At 38.8% G+C, this 10,738-nt stretch overlaps 1 protein-coding gene and 1 non-coding gene across 2 annotated transcripts in view; one reads left to right on the top strand and one right to left on the bottom strand.

Annotated features, from left to right (window-relative positions):
- LOC100955839 (zinc finger protein 91-like) overlaps positions 1-10,738 on the top strand; it is a gene marked incomplete at its 5' end in the record, with an annotated part of 151,410 nt that overhangs the window by 109,512 nt on the left and 31,160 nt on the right. The gene's annotated exons all lie outside the window — the stretch shown is intronic.
- Positions 8,123-8,286, bottom strand: LOC111722671. The gene has a single exon (XR_002771387.1). It is a non-coding gene; the product is annotated as a U1 spliceosomal RNA (small nuclear RNA).

The following is a 10,738-nucleotide window of genomic DNA, read 5'->3' as shown; positions in this document are numbered from 1 at the left end:
ATAGAGTATTTCTCCTGTAGGAATTATGATTAGAAAAGCTTGAGAAATATTTAAAGATATTGTCACATTCTTCACATTTATAGAATTCTTTTATGTATTGGAAGGCGTGAGTACTGGTTAAAGAATTTGTCACATTTTTCACCTTTCTTTGGGTTTTCCCTGATAAGTTTTTATGTATAGAAAGATTTGAGCACAAGTTAAAAGTCTCTCACATTCTTCATATTGGTAGCGTTTCTCTTCGACATGAACTCTATTAACACAGAAAACTGTGACTCTGGCAAAGGCTTTGCCACATTCTTTACACTGTGAGAATTTAACTCTGGGATGACTTCTCCTATGATTGGTAAGGGCTGAGGACCAGTTAAAAATGTTTCCACATTATTGATATTTGTAAAATTTCTCTCCATTATGAATTTTCTTGTGTGAAGTAAGATTTGAGCTCCAGTTAAAGGTTTTGCCTCATTCATTCTTTCATTTGTAAATTACTAGTGGATTAATCAACACAAACCTTCTGTAACAAAAAAAGATTTGGGTGATATAATTAAAGTGCTCAAAGAACAAAATTGTCAAAGCATATATACTATGTCCAGCAAACTGTCTTTCTAAATGAAGAAAGATGCATCTGGGGGGAGGATGGATGGAGAGAAGGTGATTGCTGGGATCACGCCTATGATTTATCCTATAAGGGTACATGTGAATTTTTCTAAATGTGGAATATAAATGTCTTAACACAACAACTATGAGAATGACATGAAGGCTATGTTGGCCAATTGGATGAAAGTATTTCAAATTGTATATGGAAACAACACACTGTACCCCATAAGAGTATTAATGTATGCAACTATGATTTAATAAAAAAAGAAAGAAAGAAAAGGCCAATAAAACTTAAAAAAAAAAGATGCATCTGTTTTGGAGGGCAGCATTAGAGACAGAGTCTCACTATGTAACCCTAAGTAGAGTGCTTTGGCGTCACAGCTCACAGCAACCTCCAGCTCTTGGGCTTAAGTGATTCTCTTGCTTCAGCCTCCCAAGTAGCTGGGACTACAGGCGCCTGCCACAATGTCTGGTTATTTTTTGGATGTAGTTGTCGTTGTTTGTTAGGCCCAGGCTGGGTTCAAACACACCAACTCCAGTGTATGTGGTTGGTGCCCCAGCCACTGAGCTACAGGCACCAAGTCAAAAGATGCATCTTTTAATGATCAATTAAAAAACTTAATAAAGATCAATAACAAAATAGAAAACTTGAACATACAAATTAGATCTAACAAACTCTCTAGCCAAAAGCCGCAAAATATTCAGTTTTTCCAGTCGCACTGGGGTCTTTTGTTAGGACACATAACAAATCTAATAAAATTTAAGATGACTAAAATCATGGGCTATATCTCTTCTGACCAAAATGAGGTGCATCCAGAAATAAAAAGCAGAAAAATAATGTGAGATGGGGAAAATGTGGGAATTAAACACACTCTTGAAAAAATTTTAAGTCAAAGCTTAGATAATTTGATGTTGTTAAGATATTTATACTACCCACAATGATAAACAAATTCAGTGCAACTACTATCAAAATCCCAAAAGTATATGTTCTGCAAGTTATTACAAGTTCCTATAATTTGCTAAGAAACTATGACCAGTCAAATATTATTGAAAAGAACAAAGAGGCTTGGTGCCTGTGACTCAAGAGGCTAAGGCACCTGCCACATACAACTGAGCTGGTGGGTTCAAATCCAGCCCAGCTCGCCAAACAACAATGACAGCTGCAACCAAAAAATAGCCAGGCATTGTAGCGGGTACCTGTAGTCACAGCTACTTGGGAGGCAGAGGCAGGAGTATGGGTTGAGCCCAGGAGTTGGAGGTTGCTGTGAGCAGCTTTGTGTCAAAAAAGAAAAAGAACAAAGAACTGCAGGCAGGGGTGGCTCACACCTGTAATCACAGCACTCTGGGAGAATTGCTTGATGTCAGAAGTTCAAAACAAGCCCAGGCAAGAGCAAGATTCCATCTCTACAAAAATATACAAACAATTATAGACATGGTGGTGCATACCTGTGGTCATAGCTACTCTGTAGGCTGAGACAGGAGAATTGCTTTATCCCATGAGTTTGACATTGCAGTGAGCTATGATGATGCCACTGCACTCTAGTTGGTGTGACAGAGCAGGACTACCACAAAGAAAAGAAAAAGACACAACATACTTCCTGATGTCAAATGTATCACAAAGCTACAACAAAGAAACACCAATGTGGTATTGTCACAAAGACAGACAGGTAGGTGATGCAAGAGAATTCCTATGTGTATGATCACATAATCTTCCATCAGGGGACCATGAACAGACACACAAAAGGGAGTGTGTTCAATAAACAGTGTTGAAACTGCATATCTACATGAAGAAAATAAAGGTGGACCGATTTCTTGCATCAAATACAAAAAAAATTTTAAACAGATTAAATATGTACAACATAGGAAATATGACTAATAAAACTCTTCAAAGAACAAATAGGAGAATAGATTATGACATTCATCTTGGCACTGTCTTCTTTGATATGACATCAATCATAAGCAACAACAACAACAACAAGAACAACAGAAATACTTAGAGGACCTCACCAATCCAAGAAAACATTAACTAGGGTAAAAATGCCACCTTAGAAATGGCTGGAAATATTTGTAAGGTAGATTTATGATAGGAGTTAATACTCAGAATATATATGTATATAAACAATACACATATATAGACAACTCCAAAACACAACAGCAAAACCCAAATATCTTTATTTAAAAATTGACAAAGAAGTGCACTAGGGTGGCACCTGTGGCTCAAAAGTGTAGGGTGCTGGCTCCATATGCTGGAGGTGGTGGGTTCAAACCCAGCCCCAGCCAAAAAAAAAGTGCACTGACATTTTTCAGTAAAGATATATAAATGGCCAACAGCAATTTGAAAGGATGCTTAAGATACTAATTATTGAGAAATGCCAAGAAAAGTCACAATGAACTATTATGTCATACTCACGATGAACACCAAAAGTATCTGTTAAGGATATAGAGAAATTGGAAACTTTTTGAAATGTTGATGAGGACAAACATTGCAGACTCTATTAAAATGTATGAAATTTTCTCAGAAAACTACAATTAAAAGTTATTATTTAATCCAGCAATCTCACATCTGGATGTATATCCAAAATACTCATTGCAGAATGTGGAAGATACATGTCCTCCCTCACATTCATTGCAGCATTATTCACAAAAGCCAAGAGGTATAAGCAACACAGACGTCAATGTCTGCTCCAATACAGAGACAATGGAGGATTATCCAGTATTTTTGTTTGTTTGTTTTTCACAAGACAGAATCTCACTATGTCGCCCTGGGTAGAGTGCCGTGGACTCACAGCTCATAGCAAACTCTAACTCTTGGGTTTATGAAGTCTGAGTCTTGCCTCAGACTCCTGAATAGCTGGGACTACAGGTGCCTTCCGCAACTCCCGGCAATTTTTTTGTTGCGGTTGTCATTGTTGTTTAGCAGGCCCAAGCCAGGTTCGATCCTGCCACCCTTGATGTATGCGGCTGGCACCATAACAACTGTGCTACAGGGGCCGAGCCCATTATCCAGTGTTAAAAGAGAACATCTCACCACATCCAATGATAAGAACAAACCTTAAGGTTATTATGTTAACTTAGAAAATACACTTAGAAAGGCTGAAGGTGGTAAGTTTTATGTTTGTCAAAATTAAAAAATTTAATGACGGCTCGGCACCTGTGGCTCAGGTGGCTAAGGCGCCAGCCACATACACCTAAGGTGGTGGGTTCGAATCTAGCCAGGGCCTGCCAAACAACAATGATGGCTGCAACCAAAAAATAGCCGGGCGTTGTGGTGGGCGCCTGTGGTTCCAGCTACTTTGGAGGCTGAGGCAGGAGACTTGCTTGATCCCAAGACTTGGAAGCTGTTGTGAGCTGTGAGGCCACGGCACTCTACCCAGGGGGACAGCTTGAGGCTCTGTCCCAAAAAAAAAAAAAAAATTTAATGAGATAACTAAAATAGTTACAAAGTTGTCCCCAACTTACCATCAAATTGCAAAATGTTTTTCCTCTCCAAAAGAGAATATAGATTCATCAATATGGCCAGGCTTGGTAGCTCACACCTATAATCCCAGCACTTTGGGAAGCTGAGGTGGGTGGATTGCTTGAACTCATGAGTTTGAGACCAGCCTGAACCAGAGTGAGACCCTCATCTCTAAAAATAGTCAGGTGTTGTGGCAGGTGCCTGTAGTCCCAGCTACTTGGGAGCCTGAGGCAAGAGAATCACTTGAGCCCAGGAATTGGAGGTAGCTATGAGTTATGATGCAATGGCACTCTACCCAGGGTGACAAGGTGAGATTCTGTCTCAAAAACAAAAAAGAAAAAACAGATTTATAAATAAACACATGGTAAGATTAAGACTATTATCATGATTATTTACCTAGATGGGACATAATAACCATTGAAAACCACCAAGGAAAAAAATATACAAGAGAACACATAGGCCAGGTGCAGTGGCTCACACCTGTTATCTCAGCACTTTGGGAGGCTTAGGTGGGCCAATTGCCTGAGCTCACAGGCTCAAGACTAGCCTTAGCTAGAGCGAGATGCCATCCCTAGAAATAGGCCAATGTTGTGGCTGGCACCTGTATTGTCAGCTACACAGGAGGCTAAAGCAAGCGAATTGCTTGAGCCCAAGAGTTAGAGGTTGCTGTGAGTTTTGACACCAGGGTCTCTACTGGGGGTGACAAAGTGAGATTCTGTCTTAAAACAAACAAACAAACAAAAAAAAAACTCAAACAAATTTTGTGTAATATTCATAGGAAAAAAAAACAGCTATAATTGATAGTAGACACACAGCAAATTCATATTTTAATTGAACCACATGTTGAAGATATATGAGTTGTGATTTAATCTAATATTATAATACATAGGTGAAACCAACCCAAACACACAATAAATTGAGGTTGAAAATCCTACCCTGAATAAGATACATGCTAATATGAAATTGCAAAACAAGAATAAAAGAATTAGACATGAAATTCTGTATACAACATTGCTGTAGCAATTAAAAGCTTTTCTAGGTCACCTCGGTTGGCTCAACCTGTAATTCTAGCACTTCAGTAGGTCAAGATGGGAAGACTGCTTGTGCTCAGAAGTTTGGAATCAGTAGCTAGGCATAGTGGCTTATGCCTATAATCCTAGCACACAGGAGGCTGAGCCAGGTGGATTGCTTGAGCTCAGGAGTTCAAGACCAGCCTGACCAAAAGTGAGACTCCACCTCTACTCCTTGGGAGGCTGAGACAAGAGGATTGCTTGAGCCCAGGAATTTGAGGTTACTGTGAGCTATGATGCCATGGCACTCCACCAAGGGCAAGAATGTGAGACTCTGTGTTAATAAAAAAGAAGAAGTTTGAGATCAGCCTAAGTAACAGCCAAACCCTCTCTCGTAAAAGAAGAAAAATATAGCCAGGAGTTGTGTTTGGCAACTGTAGTTCCAGTTATTTGAGAAGCTGAACCAAGAGGATTACTTAAACCCAGTTATCTTATGTTATTTTCAGTTAAGCTGATACTACAACATTCTAGCCTGAGTAAGACTGCATCTCAAAAAAATTATTTTTCCTAGATAACTACAATATTCCACTGTGACTATGAACTTATGCAAAGCAGGTGTTTCTCTTAATACTAGATAACATTTTGTTGAATGATAGTGTGTATTTTGAATATTTTATGTAGCATATGGCAATAAAATTTTATGGAAAATGTACTATTTATTAATATAAAGTACTTATCAGAAATTTTTTTTTTTTTTTGAGACAGAGTGTCACTATGTCACGCTGGGTAGAGTGCCGTGAAGTCACAGCTTACAGCAACCTCTAACTCTTGGGTTTAAGCGATTCTCTTGCCTCAGCCACCCAAGTAGCTGGGACTACAGGCACCTGCCACAGTGCCCAGCTATTTTATTTATTGTAATTGTCATTGTTGTTTAGCAGGCCCAGGCCAGTTTTGAAACCACCAGCCCTGATGTATGTGGCTGGTGCCCTAACCACTGTGCTACAGGCACTGAGCCAGAAAATTTCAATGAATAAATATTTGAAAACAGTAAAGATAATTTGTATTATATTATTAATATATTGATATTTTTACAAAAACTGAAATGGCTGTATTTCATTTTTTAGAAGAAACCAAAAGCCTTACTTTTATATGTAAAGTAAGAGGCTGAAATTTGTAAAATATGATGAGTCACAATGTGTAAATAAGCATTTGGGAAAAACTAAAATATAATTTAGATGTAGGTTGAGGAAAGTGATGACAATCCTACTGATTTCTTTTTGCCCATAGTAAATTAGAATTTCTTTTTTTTTTTTTTTTTTGAGACGGAGCCTCAAGCTATCCCCCTGGGTAGAGTGCCATGGCCTCACAGGTCACAGCAACCTCCAACTCCTGGGCTCAAGCGAGTCTCCTGCCTCAGCCTCCCAAGTAGCTGGGACTACAGGCGCCCCGCCACAGCGCCGGCTATTTTTTGGTTGCAGCCATCATTGTTGTTTGGCGGGCCCGGGCTGGGGATTTGAACCCGCCACCTTAGGTGTATGTGGCTGGCGCCTTAGCCTCTTGAGCCACAGGCACCGAGCCATAAATTAGAATTTCCAAGTGAGCCTTTTAGTAAATATGGAGTGCCTATGAATTGTCTAATTTACTTCTTACATAAGTTGAAATTCCAACACAGAATTCTGAATATTTAATTCTAAAATTACAGAATATTTAATACATAACAAAATAGAAAGTGAAAACTTACAGAGAGGGTAAAATCAACAAGGTGGCAGACTAGAAGTATCCCTCACGTGGCATCAAAAATGTGAGAGACATCTATGGGAAGAAATGCTTTAACTACAGTCCAGCACAGTGGCTTACAGCTGTAATCTCACCTACTTAGAGATTATATATATATATGTGTGAATAGCAGTCTTGATAAACATATCGTAAGCCAGAGATAATTATAAAACAATCGTTATTTTGTAATCAGAGAGACATTAACATATCCTCAAGAATACTATAAACTCCTAAGATATAATACATTTAAGAAATGTAGCTGCCAGGTGTGGTAGCTTATGCCTGTAATCCTAGCACTCTGGGAAGTTGATGAGGCTGAGCCTAGGAGTTCAAGACCAGCCTTAGCAAGGGCAAGACTTTGTTTCTACTAAAAATTGAAAAACTTGGCAGTGTTCAAAGCTCACTGGGTAGGGTGCTGCCCACATATATTGAGGCTGGCAGGTTTAAACCCTGCTTAGGCCAGGTAAAAAAACAACAATGACAACTGCAACAACAAAAAAAATAGCTAGGTGTTGAGATGGGCACCTGTAGTACGAGCTTCTTGGGAGGCTGAGGCAAGAGAATTACTTAAAGCCAAGAGTTTGAGGTTGCTGTGAGTGAGCTGTGATGCCACCCAAGTTGGCAGCCTGAGACTCTGGAGGATACCTGTAGTCCCAACTACTCAGGATGCTGAGGCAAGACCATCTTTTAAGCCCATGAATTTGAGGTTGCTGTGAGTTACGACACCATGGCACTCTACCTAGAGCAGTAGAATGAGAGAGATAAGATTCACGGAATAGAAACCTTTAACTATGTTAAAGTGAAAAATTAGAGCATATAAAAATTATCATAGTTCATGTAAAAACAAAATTTTGAAGTTAAATAACAATAGATTTTCTTACATTTGTGGAGATTCTTAGTGTTCTGCTAAAATTACTGACTATACTTTCTGCAGAATCTTATCTGAAACTTTCATAGAATAAAAGCTATGAAGCACACAACAGACACCATCTATTTGTGTTCTTCTTGGAATTTCTGAAGCAAGTACTAATATCACCACTTCACTCACATAACTTGGATATGATGCTAAAAGAAAAAAAAAATTTTTTTAGGCGCAATCTAATTCTGTTACCCAGGATAGAGTGCCATGGTATTAGCCTAACTCACAGCTACCTCAAACTCCTGGTTTCAAGCAATCCTCCTGCATCAGCCTCCCAAGTAGCTGGGACTATAGGCAACTACCACAATACCTAGATAATTTTTCTATTTTTAGTAGAGACAAGGTCTCACTTGCTTTCTTTTTTTTCAGGGGAACACGCGAACGCAGTCCCCCACTACCACAAATTATGCAATTGTGTTTCCCACATTTGGGGAAATTGCAGGGGTCAGCACATCCTGAGTTCAATGGATAAGCCTCGCCCTGGGAAATCCACCTTTGTGATCATGGTATCTCCCCTGCCAGGTAAGTATACAAGGTCTCACAGTTGTTCTCGCAGGTCTTTACTCCTGAGCTCCAGCAAGCCTTCCATCTTGGCCTCCCAGAGGGTTAGGATTATAGGCATGAACCACCACTCCTGCCCTAACTATGTATATTTTAAAGCAGTTTCCTTGGTCCTAGAGAAAGACAAAACTGGATTTTAAAAGAAGGATAAAAAGCATATTTATCTGGTAAAATTATGTACACATATTTTAAGAAGGCAGAGATAATTTTTTTTTTCTTTTGGAGACAGAGTCCCACTTTGTTATACTGGGTAGAGGGCCATGACATCATAGCTCAACTCTTGGGCACAAGAGTTCTTTTTGTCTTTTTTTTTTTGGCAGGTTTTGGCCAGGCCATGTTTGAACCTGCCACCTCCAGTATATGGGCCCAGTGGTCTACTTATTTGAGCCACAGGTGCTGCCCACACAAGAATTCTTTTTGCCTCAGCCTCCCAAGTAGCTAGAAACATAGATATCTGCCATAACACCCAGCTAGTTTTTTATAAACTGTTTTTAGTAGAGAAATGGTTTTGTTCGCTCATGCCAGTCTCAAACAAATCCAGGAAATCACTCACTTTGGCCTGAGCTCCAGCAAATCACCCACATTGGCCTCCTAGAGTGCCAGGATTATAGGTAAGAAGCAAGCCACTTGGCCTTACATACAAAATTTCCTAAATTAAAATCTTTAAGGGAAAAAAAGAGCAAAATCTCTTTCTTTATATTCAAATTGGAGTGTTTATTCTGGTATTTCTTTTTTTTTTTGCAGTTTTTGGCTGGGGCCTGGTTTGAACCTGCCACCTCTGGTATATGGGGCCAGCGCCTTACTTCTTTCAGCCACAGGCTCTGCCCCCCATTCTGGTATTCCTAATTTGTATTTTCTCTTACTAAAGACAGGTCTAGGGACACATTCTTGAACTCACAGCCATAATTTCAGAAGACACAGATTTATGCTCAGTGCCCATATCACAGTGGTTACAGTGCCAGCCATATACACTGAAATTGATGAGTTCGAACCCAGCTGGGCCAGCTAACCAACAATGACAAGTGCAACCAAATTTTGGCATCCTCACTCATCTATGAAAACTATAAATAGAGTAAAAATGCCATCTTAGAAATGGCTGGAAATATTTCTAAATTAGATATGTGATAGAAGTTAATACTCAGAATATATATATGTATTACTTATACACATATATAGACAACTCCCAAAACACAACAGCAAAACCCAAATATCTTTATTTAAAAATTGACAAAAAAGTGCACTGACACTTTTCACAGAAGATATATAAATGACCAATGGTCATTTGAAGCAATGCTTAAAGTACTAATTATGGAGAAATGCCTAGAAAAATCACAATGAACTATTACATCATACTCACAATGAGCACTAAAAGTGTTTATTAAGGATATACAGAAATTAGATCCTTTTTGAACGTTGATGAGGAAAAATGTTGCAGACAGTGTTAAAATGTATGAAAACTATCATGATGCCTTAGCACTCTATCTAGAGTGACACAGTGAGAGTCTATCTCAAAAAAGACAAAACAAAACAAAGAAAAACAAAAAAACAAGAAGAGGAAAAGATAGAAAAGAGAGAACATGTTAGTAATTATAATGAGTTAACAATGTATCCCAACAGTAGGAGACAGAGAGGGAGTGATCATAACTCTACATCTTTGGAAGGGGAAAAACATAGTTATTAATACATAGTCATGTGTGGCTCGGTGCCTGTAGCTCATGGCTAGTGTGCCAGCCACATACACCAAAGCCGGTGGGGTCGAAACTAGCCCAGGTTTGCTGAACAACAATGACAACTGCAACCAAAAAATAGCCGGGCATTGTGGTAGGCACCCGTAGTCCCAGCTACTTTGGAGGCTGAGGCAATACAATTGCTTAAGCCCAAGAGTTGGAGGTTGCTGTGAGCTGTGATGCCACAGCACTCTACCAAGGGTGACACAGTAAGACTCTGTCTCAAAAAAAACAAAAAACAAACAAACAAAAAACATAGTCATGTATAGACCAGCTTATCCAAAGTGACCAATGTACACAGTTTCATTCCCACAATTCCAGAAATTTGGTGTAGCATGATTGCCCACCATCACCTGAAGACTTAACGCCTTGTCAAAATAGTTATTAAACATAGTGTGCACATTCTCCTGTAAATGAAATGAAGTGTCATTTCTTTTTTAAATGAAATGTCATCTTTTCCCTCAACATTTTCTTTCCTCTCTATCCTTTATTAGATATTGTCTTATCTTTTTCATCAAGCTAAGAGTTATTTGTTAGGTGGTTAAAGTACATTGGCCATCAATTTCTCAAAACACATAACCAAAAAAGTAATTCAAGAATATCTTTTTATTCATCAAATACCAAAACAATAGTATTTTGGATAGATTGGATTAAATAAATAATTGCATAGGTTGGCAGCTGTAGCTCAGCGGTT

This window comes from Otolemur garnettii, unplaced genomic scaffold, assembly GCF_000181295.1.
Source record: "Otolemur garnettii isolate 467f Iridium unplaced genomic scaffold, OtoGar3 scaffold00305, whole genome shotgun sequence".
Taxonomy (NCBI): Eukaryota; Metazoa; Chordata; class Mammalia; order Primates; family Galagidae; genus Otolemur; species Otolemur garnettii.
This window is presented reverse-complemented; position numbering and strand designations above follow the sequence as displayed.